General features: G+C 35.4%; 1 pseudogene; it reads left to right on the top strand.

The window, feature by feature from the left end:
• The first annotated feature begins 3496 nt into the window (after positions 1 to 3496).
• On the top strand, positions 3497 to 5053 carry LOC145011627 (malonyl-coenzyme A:anthocyanin 3-O-glucoside-6''-O-malonyltransferase pseudogene; annotated as a pseudogene).
• The last annotated feature ends 9876 nt before the right edge of the window (positions 5054 to 14929 follow it).

Below are 14929 nucleotides of genomic sequence, written 5' to 3'. Positions count from 1 at the left end.
ATATATTAGAACTTATAATATATTAATAAACCACAAGTGTTATTTCTCTCTTTTAGTCTATCCAAATGCATGATGCCATGCAACCCAAATGGACCATGCCGGGTCGGGTCAAGTACATACCAAATATAGTTATGGACTTAGACACCTTATACAACAGGATTTGGGAGTTGCAAAGAAGATACATGGAATTGAGATTCGAATGGGAAATAGAGCAAGGCGATTGTCTATTTGTCAATGAAAGTACATTGAGAATGTCTTGCAGTCATTCCACTTGGATCAGTCTAAACCAATTGGAACCCCTTTGGCGACACACTTTAAAGTTGGTCTGGGTAGTATACCTACAAATAATGATGAAAGGAAGTACATGAGAATCATTTGTACTATGTATGTTATGGTCTGGACCATACCTGATTTGGCTTAATCATTTAGGGTAGTAAGAAGTTTTATGAACGATCATGGCAACGGTTATTAGGAAGCAGTCAAGTGGATCTTGTAATACTTGAAGTGAAACACATATGTTTTCTTGGTGCATGGAGCTAATACTAAAACTAACTTGGTTAGATATATGTTGAATAAAAAAATAGAGGTGATTTGTTGAATCGTAGGTGACGAACGTGTTATATATTTACATTGCTCAAATGTTCCATCAATTGGAAGTTAACTTTACAAGATATCGTGTCTTTGTCTACAACTTAATCAAATTACATGTTAATGACTAAAGGGATAAAGGAAGATATATGGTGCATGGGCTTATTTAGAGTTTTGTTCTGAAGGTAGATAAGCATATCTTATACTGTGATAGTCAAAGTAGGTTGAATCTTGCAAAGAATCCTATGTGTCATGAGAAGGTGATGCATATTGATTTCAAGTTGAACTTTATTCATGACATTCTAGAAACCGATAACCTCTCTATACTGAAGATGGATATCATGTTAAACCAAGCAGATATGTTCATAAAGTTGTTGCCTACAGAGAAGTTGAAGCTTTACTTGGATGTGGCTGATATTTGTAGCAGATAGTTCCCTTCGGGATGGGTGACACGAAGGGATAGGAAGTTCTTGGTTTAAGGTGGAGTTTATAGGATACTCAAGTAAAGGTGGATATTGTTAAATCTGATTAGAGCATTTACAACTTCATGGAGCACTTGGAAGTCAGTGGAGCACTTCAAGTTCAATGGAGCATACGACACAAGAACATATCATCTGAGAAGGGAATAAATCATGTGAAAAATGAAGAAATCATGTGATAACGTAACATATATTGTAAAAGGGGATATATAGCACCTAAGAAAGGAATAGAGCATCTTGTAGCATGTATGTGCTCTCTATGATAAAGATGTGTCATGCACTATGCACGAATCCATCATTTTCGATAAATATGCACCATCATTGATGAGGATGTGCCACCTTAAGAAGCAAGTGCACTATTCATTGTCAAGGTGTGCCACATTGAATGAGAATGCGATGCTCATGAAGCCTAATATGCCAATTATGATGGAGGTGTGTCAACATGGAAAAGGATGTGTCCTTCTTGGAAAGGATGCGTCATCCCTTGCACAAGATGTAACATCCTCATGCTTGATGCATCTTCTTAGTGCAAGGATACGCCATATGGATTCTTGGTGAGCCATGATATTCCTTGATGAGACACTTATGCTATGATGCCCACTATAATTCTCAAGATTGTCCAAGAATGCTTAGAAGGTGAAGATGCTCAAGGAATATTGCATGATGCGCCACCATGTTAGTTGATGGGCAATCGTGATCATGATGTGCCACTCTTGCATCATGATTAACCATTATGGATCATAATGCTTCGTTATGTGTGTTACTGATGCTCATGTGATGTATCTCAAGGATAAAGATTCCCAAAACTACTGCATGATGGATTGTGATTGATTGACACCTTTCATGTGCCTATTGATTAATGAGTTTGGTTCATTAGGGTTTTAGGTCTCATACCTCGTCTATAAATAAGGATATATGCTAAGTCATTTGTAATGTATCTTGAATTCTAGAGTGATAGGCGAATCTATGTTGAATTATAATTGTTATATATGTTTGAGAGATCATAAATAGAAAATACTTCCCTCTTGTTCGTGGACAAATATCACCTAGACCGAACCAGGTACATATTATATCTTGTGTGCTTTGTGTTTTATCCATATTACTTACTAACATAATAAATATTTGAGTAACCTTTTAAGCAGGGTCATTTCAAATATAATATAATTTGAGCCCAAGACAAAGGAGGAATAAATGCCGTTAAAATACATAAATTTTATTAATCTTTTTATAATAACTCAATAATTGAAAATAAAATATTTATACTATCTTCTAAATATAATATTTTTGATTACAAAAGATATAATTTTTCTAGCTTTTTGAGATGCAAAATTTTTAATAATATCTTTAAAATCGATATTTTCTAACATATCATTAATAAAGTCCATACAAATTTTGGACTTCTTCAAAAGATGTATTGCGCACACTCGCTTCTATCGTCCAACCTTGAGACAGATCCCCTTGTAAGAAAAAAACTTATTTTTTATTGATAAATTCAAAAAAAATAAATAAATAAATAAATAAAACTTATTAGAATTATAAAACCTTTTAAAAAAGAATACCATTTGTCTAACTATGTCGATGCTGCATGACTTTTTAATATAATAGTCTCATTATGACTTGGGCACCTCCCAAGTCCCACCTAAAGGTACATTTATTTGTTGAATAATACATTTTTTTGTGGAACAAAAATTTACATGATTATTTGAACTAAAATTTAAATGATTAGGACAACTGGTATACGTATCACGAAGCCTCTATTGGTCCAAGTGGCTACACTCGATGTCCGTACATATAATCTCGTTCCTCTCGTGGCGCTGATCTGGAATCGCGAACATGTTCTCACATGTTGGCCACCACAATTCATCACATACTCTTTCTTCTCTCTTCCTCTCTTCTTCTCTCTTGCAGCTTAAACTCAAGACGACCACATTCCTTCTTTGTGAATATTCCGGATTGGAAATGGAAGGATGGTGGAAAAAGAAGATGATGAGGTGTATACATACCAATGAATCTTCTCGTGGTGTATATACAAGAAGGCCTAATATTCTATTTTAAATTTATTTAATTTTTCAATTAAGATATTTTCTTCTACGTTGTACGAATATTCTAGAAATATGTCAAACGAGAGAATTGAATTTTCATAACTATTTTAATACAAATTGTCTCCTCATATTTCGAAGTGTAATCACATATATAATTGTTTATCATTTTATTTATTTCATTTGTTTCCTTTTTGTGCATTAAAATAATATTTTGTCACATTTTGAAGATTGCAATTTGATGATATTTTTATATGACCTACACATACGTGTTATATCCGGGGCTTCCCATAATCTTAAACCGGCTTTAGAATCTAACAAAAGCTTAACACTAAAGATACAACCATAATATGATATATCTACTAACTAAAACCAAAGTAAAAGATGATTACTAGGTGCATTCCCTAATAAAAACAGATAGGCACTATTTGTTATCATCTCCTTATCCCCATATAACTCCACTAGCTTTGGGAAACTCAACCATCCGAGGGAATTGATTCAAAATGGGTTCCCTTCCAACCATGACTATTCTTGAAGAGTCCCAAGTATCGCCACCACCGGCCACCGTGTGTGACAGGTCGTTGCCACTGACTTTTTTCGACTTCTCATGGCTAACCTCACCTCCAATTAACACTCTCTTCTTCTATGAGCTTCCAATCACTAAAACCGAGTTCACAAAAACCATCGCTCCTAATCTGAAAAACTCGTTATCGATCACCCTTCAACATTTTTTTCCTTTCGCTGGTAACTTGATCATATTTCCTTCTCCTGATCAAAAACCCGAAATTAGATACATTGAAGGTGATTCAGTCAATTTTACGTTTGCTGAATGCAACCTTGATTTCAACGATCTTACAGGAAACCATCCACGAGAGTGTGACAAGTTTTATCATCTTATACCTCTTCTCAAACAGACTATTAAAGTCTCCGATTTCATAACAATCCCGGTCTTCTCAGTTCAAGTTACACTTTTTCCGAACAATGGATTCTCTATTGGAATGACGAATCACCATAGCTTGGGTGATGCTAGCACCCGGTTTTGTTTCTTGAAGGCGTGGACATCGATAGCTCAATCCGGAACAGATGAGTTGTTTTTAAGTAATGGGACTTTACCCGTTTATGATCGACTTGTCAAATACCCGAAACTAGATGAAAGTTATCTGAAGAACGCAAAGGTCGAAACTTTTAACGAAGAGTATCAACCACAAAGCCTTTCTGGGCCAACTGATAAACTCCGAGTCACGGTTATCTTGACGCGAACTGTCGTGAATCGGTTGAAGAAACTGGTTTCGACCCAACTTCCAACGTTAGTATATATATCATCTTTTACAGTTGCATGTGCATATATCTGGAGTTGCATTGCAGAAGCACGTAAAGATGAGGCAGAACTATTTGGTTTCACCATTGATTGTAGGGCACGTTTGGATCCACCGATCCCTGCAGCATACTTTGGTAATTGTGTTACGTTTACAATGGCGTTGGAGAAAACCAGTCTTTTAATGGGGAAGGAAGGATTCGTGACTGCTGCTAAATTGCTTGGAGAATGTCTACACACGACCTTGAACGATAAGGATGGAATCGTGAAAGATTTTGGGTCGTTCGAAGATTTGTTCGCGAAGATGATGCCAACGTCATGGATAGGGGTTGCGGGAACACCGAAGCTTAAATTTTACGATTTGGATTTTGGATTGGGGAACCCGAAAAAGCATGAAACAATTTCCATAGATTTTAATGGATCCATATCCATGGCTGCCTGCAAAGAATCGAACGAAGACCTGGAGATTGGTTTGTGTCTTTCTGCTACTGAGATGGAGGCTTTTGTTAATGTCTTTAATGATGGATTAGAGGCGTACGTACGTGTAGATTAATTGGATTATCTTGATTGCTTTTTATATTTTCTTGTTGAATTGTGGATTCATGGTAATTACTAATTATGGTTATGATTAATGAGTGTAGCATGTGTAACATCCGATACAGTTTTTTTGCTTTGGTCATAAGTGAGAACACGTATATTAAGTCATGCATATAGTATAGCTTAGTTGACATTTCAATAAATACAATATATTATTATGTTAATTCGTTTATAAACACTGTGAACCACCAATAAGTTCTCTTTTGCGTGGCTGTCTTTCTAAATAAGGACAAATAGAACATTTTATGTCGACAAAGGAAAAAAGATTGATAAACAACAAGCCATATGTTGACTGTTGTAATATCGATCGACCATTTATGTAGGGTGAATTACACTATTATATTTGCTTAATCATAAATATAAGGTAAAATTGCAAAAATAATCTGTGGCTGTAAAATTGTCAAATTATGAATCTTTTTAATGATTTTAGATATATACAATTAAAATTATTTTAATACCCCTATTATTATCTTTTTCTAATTTTTTAACTTAAAACAAAATAAGAAAAAAAATTAATAAATAAACTCTTCCCCACCCGAGACTCCAAAATCCTTTCGGAGAAACTAGAGATGTCCCCTCAATCAAACCCAACCCAATCTAATAAATAGCATGTTGAATTGAGATGTTGAACCTCTCTCTCTCTCTCTCTCTCTCTCTCTCTCTCTATATATATATATATATATATATATATATATATATATATATATATATATATATATATTAAAATTCTGATATGTTAGCTACAGTGAAGTTGCAAAGGTTTTAGCAATTTTGGTCCTTTTGTCTATGGAGTTGTTTACAATTATTCTTAGTTTATATAGTGGGCATTTTTTTTGCCAATATGTTTATTCTTTTGTGGATACGTGACATAAAACTCCGTGAGACATAGACACGTGTATTCCCTTTATAATCCACCGGTTCTCATATCCAATAGCATATCACCAGGTTTTTTCATCACCGCCTCTGTTTATTTCCTTCTCCTGTTTCTCATTCGTTCAGGAAACCTCTAATACATTGCTTCTCACAAACAAACTTCCTCCTTCACCGGTGGCTTTCGACGGCAACGATGCCTCCAAAACCCACCGTCTCTCTCTAAACTCATCCAAAACTTACTGCCTCTGCAAACTGGGATTCTTTCTTTGTTCAAATTTGTTGGATTAGTCTGGTAGCGAGCAACGATCGACGTTGGTTTTCCTTTTTTAGCTCTCCATTTATGCTCTCGGTCTGTGGATGGTGGTTACCGATCGGAAGAAGGTTGTGTTGTTCTGTTCTCTACGATTGAAGGAGACCTACTTTCATGGTACACACATTCTGTTGGTCACCATCTGCTACAGTATCCATCGATCCGACTTCCAGAAATAGAGGGAATCAATTCCACCTCTTCATGTTGACACCCCCATGACCTTCAGATTTAGTTAAATCCTAATGCTCAATTCCCTATAGTTGTAAATTATTATAAGATTTTGGGTTTTTTTGGGGTCTCATACTAAGATACGATATTGCTTTCAGTTGAAATCTACTGCATAAAATTTAAACCTTAATTTCACTCTGTTATGCCATTTTTGCCATGTTTATGATTAAATTAGGTTGCTGGTTAGTAATTTCGTTTGGTGTATACCTTCATTATAAGCTTTATTTGATAAAAGTTCTTTCTTTCTACAGGCACTTATCAGGGATTCTAATTTGCCATAGTTAGGAACCAATTTCCACTACCACAAGAATTTGTTGTGACGGGTGAGTCCAAATTCCTTTCACTTGGAGGTGACTCTCTTTTTTCTCGGTAAAATGGTCGATTTATTACCCCACGTCTCATTTCATAAAGACCTAACATGTACTATTTTATATTTTGGCTGCATTTTTTGTGATTGGTAGTTCTGCAGCTAACCCACGTAATTTGTTGGGCACGTACACGTCAACTTTCAAGAGTACTTCTTCACTCCAATGTAATATAGTTGTCCAAGAGATTGATTCAAAAGTAAGTCCATATCGACCATTATATGACTTATTCTAGAACAGCTTCATATTGATACAGTTTACAGCTGTAAATTGCAACTAAGTTAGAAAACCGTTTCATTTCCACAAAATCCATTTGACTGGTTCAAAATTTTCTTTGTTGTTTCACAGGTATGGATCCTTATTGTACAATGTTAGATGAAGAAGATGTAACTAAGTTAATTAGAATATCATGTGTTCTGGATATGGATCCTATAATAAGTAGTCATGCTGGCTTGAAAAGTGTTATGAAAAGGTACATATATCAGAAAGATTAGTTGAGTTGTATCTGTTTGAAATTGTAAGATCTTATATGATTTTATGAGTTAATAGAATTTAGGAGTTTGCACTCGATTTAAGAAAGTTTTTTTGACATATTGAGGAAATTGCAGTTATTTGTGATAAAAAAAAGTATGTTTTTTTTTATTTGCTAGAATTGATCATGTCTACCACAACAACAAAGCAATGGATCGCTACCGCCTGAAATCTTGGTTACTTCTGTTCCAATCATAAACAATCATAAACAGTCAATTTGATATATTTTTGATATAATTTGTCAAATTTTATATATGTTGTAAAAAATAGTGATTAAATATTGTTTAAGTGGAATGGTACAAATAGATGTAGGTGTAAGGTGGTATGAGACAAATAGATGTATTTATGGTTGTACATATGTCTTTAGGCTGTTGGCACACATAACAGTTGTATACAATCAGTTTACCTTATTTTTTATTTGGTATAGATTATACTTTATAATAAGTTGTTAAGAGGAATGGTAGGCATATTGTTGTTAAGAGAAGGACATAAGGTAATCTTTTTATTTATATTTGATGAATTATATTGTCATTCTTTTGATTTTTTATTTTTTTGTATTTTTGCATCCATTAAAAAAAGGGATGATGAAATACGTAATTAGTATGATTTCACGACTTCTTTGTCTTATTAGGTTGAATATAAAAATAATGTTAAAATTTTTTAAACTTTTATAGATGAATTAATCATCTTCTTTGAAGCCAACAACCCATTTGTAAAAATTAGAAAACATAACAAGGTAATATTTAAATCTTCAAAATAGATGATATATATTGTCATTTGTTTCATGTATTTCCTTATTGAGTTATTTTATTTCGTTTCTGTTATTTTTAGAAGGGATAATAGTGGCTATATGAAGTTATTTGTGTACGTAGAGAAGGATTTTTTTTGAGTTTTGGTAACTGTCTCTTGAGTTTTTCCCTAACAAATGTGTGATTGGTTTCAAGAATCTTGCATGTTTGGAGCTGTCCAATAATAGTCTACCATTTGACGTCCATCAGATTTTGAAATCTTCTTTAGCAATGGAATTTGGCTCAACAAGTATTGCTTGGATGAGGTAAACATGATGAACAAAGCAAGGTTTATGAGTTATGTGAAATTCAAAAAATGCCCCCATCAGAGGAAGAAGTAAACGGGTTAAAAGAAGAGAGTGGTTGTCATGAGGATGTGGAGCCATGGTAAAAGAGAAGGGACAAAAAGGTAACTTGTGGAGTTTGTTAACACCCTCCACCAATCGTGATGCAGATCCAAGATGATACTAAAGTGCTTCGATTGACATGAAATCTTGAAAAATATCTTCAAAATTGGTTGGTAGAGTCTATTATGCTTAACTTTCATTCAATCAGCCAAATGGTCTTATAAAATGTCTTCAGTACCAAGCAAAAGTGAGTGATAAAGTCATACCATTGTTATTTAGAAGGTGTGGAAGAGATTGATTGGAATAAGAAGATGGTGAAGACTTACGTTTACATATGGAACAACCTCATTTCACCTTATAAATGATTATTCTAATGGAAAGTTTTTTATTGTTGATTGCAGGCCATACATCATATTTATTAGCACTCCACCAACTTAGATCACTTGAGAAACTTCGTTACATCATTTTCCTTATAGAGGTTATTCGTATTTGATTACAATGTTTCTTTTGCTTTGGTAAGTACTGATTTACCCCTTGGAAACTCTTTTTGAAAACCTCCTGACAACATGTTTAATGTTTTGTATTAAATTCTTAATGTAGATAAAATGTGTTGTTTATTCAAGTACAATTAATAGGTTATTTCTGCATTTAAATTTAGTTACATACAAGAAATAACAACCTACTTTCATAACTATATCTATTGGTTCATCCTGCTGCTATAATATTATACTTTAACATTGATTTGAATCCACATGCACCATTCCGACCCACACAACACCATTTCCGACCGGCGCAACGCGCTGGAACGCTTCTAGTTATTATTATTATTGTTATTATTATTATTATTATTTATTTATTTATTTATTTTTTTTTTTTTGAAAATTTAAATGGGTCAACCTGGGTTTAACCCATTTAGTAAATAGGTTGGGTTGAAAAAACAATAAATAGGTCAACCCAATTTCAACCCATTTACTAAATCCGTTTGGTTGGGTTGAGAATTCTAAACCCGTTTACTTAAATAGGTTGGGTTGGGTAGAGATTTTTAACCCATTTAATTAAATAGGTAACCTGTTTATGAAACAACCCAACCCATTGCCACTCGTAGGAGAAACCAATTCATCACCTGCTTCACAACCCTCTTTCGTCCAGAACTACCGTTGACAGCCGCCGCAAATATGATATGCCACAGTCTTCTTTCTCTCTTATTCTCATTCTCTGATTCCCGTGGTCGACATTCGTCTTTGACGCTAGATTTCATCTCCGTCGTTTGATACCTGCAAATCGAAATCCATTTTTCTCCTTTTTGTCATTGCTTAATTCGTCTCCAACACACAACCATGATTGACCTCAAATCCCACTAGAACCATCCCTTCTCCCCGAATTCTCTTTATCATGTTCCACCTATCCCTTTCTTTTGTAAGCTTTTGAATTATGAAAAATATGTTCTTTTAATCCTGGAATTTGGCATGAAACCAAGTAGACGTCCAACTAAATTACTTTGACACCAACTGAAGCACACTGTAACAACCACATTTTCAAGGCCAAAAATTTCATTTTTGAATTAACACATTTAATAAAAATTTTACCAAAACATTGTCAATAAAACATTCCATTACAAAATCATAATGTCATATTTCAAACCATAACATCATAAGTATGGAAAATCATAGTACAATCCCAAAAACTTCTTGAGGAAACATGTGTGTCTGTATATCATGCGCTGCTACGCCGTCCGCTCTTTCCCCTTCGACGAAGAGGTACTTGAAACCAAAAACAAAATTGTAAGCACAAAGCCTAGTGAGCTCCCCCATCATACCACATTATTGGGCTTATAGTGTTTCATCATGGGCTCGGTCCTTAGCCCAGTTTTGGTTGCCAGGTTGGGACTGTCCAACCTGCATGTTTTGTTCTAGGGTTTAGTATTTAAGCTGCATGCATGCAGTCTTGGTGATCAACCATTTTTACTTTATTTTCTCATTAAGTTTTGCAAACCCTAGCTCGCCTCTACAGTGGAAGTTCTTGATCGAGCTCTGCTGAGGCGTGACTATATTTGAATCATAAGAATAACATTGATTCGATTATGCGTTCATAATATTATTGTGTTTGTTTTGTTTGATCTTCATCTTTTACCTGCAGCAGACTGTGTAATTCATACACATCTCTTCTGTCGAAGAAGTTATTAGGGTTTTATTCCGCATTGATTGATATTAATTGAGCCGTCATTATATATTGACGTATCTCATTAATTGTCGATCTTACTCCAATTGATAAAGTTACAAGTATGGTCTTTAAATAGGTAATTGATCAAACGCCATCACAATATCCATGGATGATTCTCAAACCAATCCGATCAACATCTCTAACAACATTTGTTCAACAACAAGAATTCCAATCTTGTATACTCAAGATTATGAAGTCTGGACGCATCATTTTGAAGATTATGTGATTAGATTGGAAGATAATGGGTACTTGATTTGGGAAGAAATCACTGTTGTCCCTTTCGCTCACTCAAATACCTCTAATATTGTTAAAACCCAAAAGGAGTATAATCAGCTAGTGAACGATGTAAAAGATATTCCTCAAGACGAAAAGGAAAAGTTTCAATGCAACATCAAGGCCTTGATGATGACTAGGTTTGCCTTGCAGTTAGATATGTTCCATTTGGTGAGTTCGTGCGCTACTGCTAGAGAGATATGGGACAGACTAAAAAAATTGTATTCCACTGATGAAGATCTGGAACATTCGATTCAAACTCTTTTGCTTTCTGAATTTGGTAATTTCAAACAGAAGCCCGATGAGAAACTAGTTCATGCTTTTGATCGCTTTAATCATCTTTTAAGCAAGATGATAAAGCATGATATTGAAAGGAAGGTTATTGAACATAAGGTTACATTCATGAATGGTCTAAGACCTGAATGGATGGTTGTCGTATCCACTGTTAAAGCACATGAACAATTTAAATCGTATTCTCTAGCAAAACTGGTAGGAATCTTGAAATCCCATGAAAATGCACTGTCTAAGGAAACGAATGTGGTTTCCAGTTTGGGTTCGTTAGCTCTTGTTTCTATAGGGAAAAGTTTTGTTGAAGAAGAAGAGGAATTAGATCTTGCTGAATACGATCTAACTGTTGAAGAGTATGCCCTGATGGTGTCCAATCCTAGAAAGTTCATTAAAAGAAAGTTCCCAACCAACAAGAACCGAAATTGGTGGGGAAGTTATAGCATATAAAAGGTTAAGGAGGAACCGAAGATAGGATCGAAGTCAGAAGAGCACAAGAAATAAGTAAAAATCGGTGGAGACTCAGGATTTGATTTCCATTATTATGGAGGAAAGAATCACTTCGCCAAAGACTGTATGCTGAAAAAGAGGGCAGAAAAGACAGATGAGGATGATGAGGAAGCGAGCCTCCTGAGATAACTGGAGGAAATAAAGAAAAGGAAGTCAGTTGCTAAAAATAAAACTATGAATGCTTTGATTTTATAGGATACAAGCAACTATGATGAATTCGGAGGCGTGGAAGTATGGTCCACGGACTCAGAGGATGAAGAGGTAAGAGAACCCACTCATGGCAAGGCGATGCTGGTGAAAGAAGAACCCACTGTATGAAGGTGTTTGATGGTGACCGAAGGCGTATCTCTTATGAGAGGATATACAACTGGTGGTGGGATAGAAGGTGAGAAGGAGCGAGAGGACAGGTGTTTTGTTGTGAAACCTGTTAGTGCACAGATCAACGAATGTGATGAGTTGATCAAGAAGGTACAAAATATTCTTGATTCTCTAAATATACCTGTTGCTAACTACGAAAACTAATTGAATAGCTTAAAATATAAATTTTCAAGTATAAGTAGCAGTCTCACCCAAACCCGTGTCACAAATTCTAACCTGACTGGTCAAATTAGCAGGATATCATCGAAGAGTTAGGAAAGGAGGATGTGGATTGAGTAGAAGGAGAAAGAGTTGATTAGGTCTAACGATGAATCGATTTATTTGCAATGAGACAATCTTAAACTTTTAAACAATGAAATGTGTTTTTTTTTTGCTAAAAGACTTTATTTTAATATCACTCAGTCGCATCTCGATTGTGAAATAGGAAAGAAGATACATTGCATGATTTTGCCCTTCCTTGAGTTAAACGAGGATGAAATCGATACTGAAGCATACAACTGTGAAAGCGTTGTATCTTCTGATGAGGTCTCCCCGACATACAAAATTGGTCTTGACAAAATTGAGTCCTACATAAAGTCCAAAGACCATAAGGATATGCTCAAAAATCTGTTAGATGAGAATGATAGATTGAAGTTAAGAACCGAAACTGTACATAAATTTGACTCATTGAATGCCAAACTATGTTCAAAAAATAAAATTGATGTTGAAAATGCATCTGAACTTAATGAGGATGATGATGTGAGTGAAATATCTGTAGAGGATTTGGTGGATTGTTCAGAATTTGTCAAGAGCGAACCTGAAACACGCAAAAATATGATTTCTCAAAAAAAAATTTGAGTTTGCTCGCTCATCAACAGACAAGACCAAAATTCTCAAAGCAAAAGCTATTATGTATCAAAAGGTACAAACCACTCCAAATCAAGTCTACACAGTTCCAGGAATCACTCCACAACCTACCGCAGAGCTGACAGCTATGGTGGAAGAAGATAATGCAGCTGGATGTGATGAGTTCTTCTGGTCAACACCAATAGACAACGCTGATGAAACGAAAGGCCTATCTCAGAAAACCTCATGGAGAGTGAAAGGTAGATACGTGCCAGAACCACTAAACAAGCCTACAAAATATGATGTGTCAAGCACAAGTGGAACTAAAACATTATTGGACGAATCGGTACAAACTACCAGTAAAACATCTTCAACAAAGAGTAAAAACCGTGCTCATGCTTCAAAGAAAAAGGCTAACATCCACAAAAATCCAAAACAGGTGGCAGATCGAAAACACCAACGAAATATGAGATACAAGAACAATCTCTCAGAAAGAAAACAGTTGTGGAGATCACAAAATCCTCACTGTGTTAGGAACGAGAGGAAGCCTAAGGCACAAGAGGAATCAAGGAACCGAAAGGATAGTTTCGGTCCCTCAACTTAACGGTACTGAAAGGGTAGTTTCGGTCCCACGAATGAAAGCAACCGAAAGGAGAGTTTCGATCTTCAGAACAACATCAACCGAAAGAGTAGTTTCGGTCCTCAATCCAATATCAACCGAAAGGGCGGTTGCGGACCTTAACACAATATCAACCGAAAGAGTGGTTTCGGTCCTCAACCCAATAGCAACCGAAAAAGGAATTTCGGTCCACAACCCTACAAGCTCAATCAGACGAACAGAAGATCCAATGTCACTTCTAAACTCTACTGTTCTCATTCTAATTCTTATTCTTCAAAAGATTTAAAGGGAAAAAGAAAGCTCTATCCAGAAGTTGATAGACGTCCAAAAGAGATACAAAAGAATGTTGACGTCAAAATCTTAAAACCAACGTCTAATGAACCTAAACCAACCAAAATTAAAGTTTTCACTATAAAATGAAAAGATGAAACAACTTTAATTAAATGTACTTATTTGGTTGATATCTCTCTTACCTGCAAATCGAAGAAACTTTAGGCTCACAAGGACCCAAGAAACTTTAGGTTCCTAAATCTGCTTAAAATTTTGTAGGTTATCCGTGACGAGCAATTTGATGAAGAATGGTATATTTATAGTGGTTGCTCGCGTCATATGACAGGAAGGAAGGAAGAAATGAGGGAGTTTCAGTCTCTCAAGGATGGTGGTATTGTAAAGTATGACAACAACTCATATGGGACTATCAAAGGCTGTGGAATGATTACGAATGGTGATTTCTCGATAAGAAAGGTTGCATATGTTGAAGGGCTCCAGGACAACCTTATCAGTGTATCACAGCTGGTAGTTAGAATTGGATTGAAGGTGTCGTTTGATGATGAAATATCAAAAATAGTCGAGAAGAAGTCAAATAACATTCTGCTGAAATTGAAGGGAAAGGGGGAAATATACCCATTAAACCTCAACCCAATTCTAGGTAAACTAGCAATTTGCTTACTCACGAAGGCTCACTCAGATGAAAGCTGGTTATAGCATCGAAGACTCTCTCGTCTTAATTTCAAGGATATCAACAAGCTGGTTTTAGGAGATCATGTTCGAGGTCTTCTAGTTCTCAAATTTGACAAAGAACATCTATGCACAGCTTGTGAAATGGGAAAGCAGAGTAGAGAAAGTCATCCCTCAATTATCAATACAAAGGTGATAGAACCATTGGAGCTATTGTACATCGATCTGTGTGGTCACTCTTCCATTGAAAGCATTGGTGGAAACAAGTACATTCTGGTCATAATGGACGATTTCTCTCGATTCACATGGGTGTTCTTCTTGAAGCAAAAATATGAGGCTACTCCAGAGCTCAAACTCTTCATAAAACAAGTAAAAATTCAACTAAGGAAAGTTGTTCGTAAC

This window comes from Lactuca saligna, chromosome 8, assembly GCF_052625555.1.
Source record: "Lactuca saligna cultivar CGN05327 chromosome 8, ASM5262555v1, whole genome shotgun sequence".
Classification (NCBI taxonomy): Eukaryota; Viridiplantae; Streptophyta; class Magnoliopsida; order Asterales; family Asteraceae; genus Lactuca; species Lactuca saligna.
Note: the sequence above shows the minus strand (reverse complement) of the source record. Positions and strands in the feature narration are given on the sequence as shown.